The sequence below is a fragment of the Bison bison genome, unplaced genomic scaffold, assembly GCF_000754665.1.
Source record: "Bison bison bison isolate TAMUID 2011002044 unplaced genomic scaffold, Bison_UMD1.0 scf7180017862188, whole genome shotgun sequence".
Taxonomy (NCBI): domain Eukaryota; kingdom Metazoa; phylum Chordata; class Mammalia; order Artiodactyla; family Bovidae; genus Bison; species Bison bison.
This window is the reverse complement of record NW_011492760.1, coordinates 404,576-406,184: the sequence shown is the minus strand read 5'-3', so window position 1 is coordinate 406,184 and position 1,609 is coordinate 404,576.

Below are 1,609 nucleotides of genomic sequence, written 5' to 3'. Positions count from 1 at the left end.
AGGCCTCCTCCTTTTTTTTTTTTTTTAAACTTATTTGGCTGCAGCGGGTCTTAGTTGTAGGATCCTTTGCTATGACACAGGCTCAGTTGCTCCCACAAAATATGGGATCTTAGTTCCCCAACCAGGGGTCAAACCTGGGTCCCCTGCATTGCAAGGCAGATTCTTCACCACTGGACCACCAGGGAGTTCTTAGAGACCTCCTCTTTTACTTTGATATCTCTCTCCTCCCCTGACCTAATTTAATTATCAGGTCAGTTCAGTTCAGTCACTCAGTCATGTTCAACTCTTTGCGACCCCATGGACTGCAGCACCCCAGGCCTCCCTTGTCCATCACCAAACTCCTGGAGCTTACTCAAACTCATTTCCATTGAGTCAGCGATGCCATCCAACCATCTCATCCTCTGTTGTCCCCTTCTCCTCCTGCCTTCAATCATTCCCAGCATCAGGGTCTTTTCCAGTGAGTCAGTGTTTCGCATCAGGTGGCCAAAGTATTGGAGCTTCAGCTTCAACATCAGTCCTTCCAATGAACATTCCTTAAGTGCTTCAGTAGATAAACTCCCGGAAGTGGAGCTGTGAGGGCAAATGAGTGGAAAGATTTAAATTTAAGAAACACCAGGAAATCACCTTAAAGAGTACACCAATTTATACTCCAAATAAAATGTAAGATGGTGACATTTTTTTTCCTACATTCTTACTGGCTTAGGACATTATCCTTTTAAAGGAAATACTTGCTGGTCTGATATGAGCTGATGGTTCAGGACACGCCCCCAGTGTATGGCATCTTAGCACGTTGAATATTTTAAGCTGAAGGACTTTAAAAATGGCAGATTTTTACTCCTACATCTTTAAAATTTCTATTTGATTGAAGTATAGTTTGTTTACAATGTTGTGTTAATTTCTGTTGTAAAGTGACTTAGTTACACGTATGTATATTATGTATATATTCTCCGTTATACATATATATGCATTTCTTTCTCATTATGGCTTACCCTAGGACACTGAATACAGTCCCCTATGCTGTATGATATAGGACCTACATAACAGTTAGCGTCTGCCAATCCTAAACCCCAATGCTTCTCTCCCCCACCCCCTACCCCTTGGCAACCACAAGCCTGTTCTCTATGTCTCTGAGTCTGCTTCTGTTTCTTAGACATGTTTATTTGTGTTGTATTTTAGATTCTGGGCTTCCCTGGTGGCTCAGTGGTAAAGATCCACCTGCCAATGCAGGAGACATGGGTTTGATCCCGGGGTCAGGAAGACCCCCTGGAGAAGGAAATGGCAACATGATTCAGTATTCTTGCCTGGGAAATCCCATGGACCGAGGAGCCTGGTGGGCTACAGTCCATGGGATCGCAAAAGAGTTGGACATGACTCAGAGACTAAAGCACAGCAACATTTAAGATTACACATATCAGTTCAGCCGCTCAGTCGTGTCTGACTCTTTGCAACCCCATGGACTGCAGCACGCCAGGCTTCCCTGTTCTTCACCAACTCCCAGAGATTGCTCAAACTCGTGTCCATCAAGTCGGTGATGCTATCCAACCATCTCATCTTCTGTCATCCCCTTCTCCTCCTGCCTTCAATCTTTCCAGCGTCAGAGTCTTTTCCA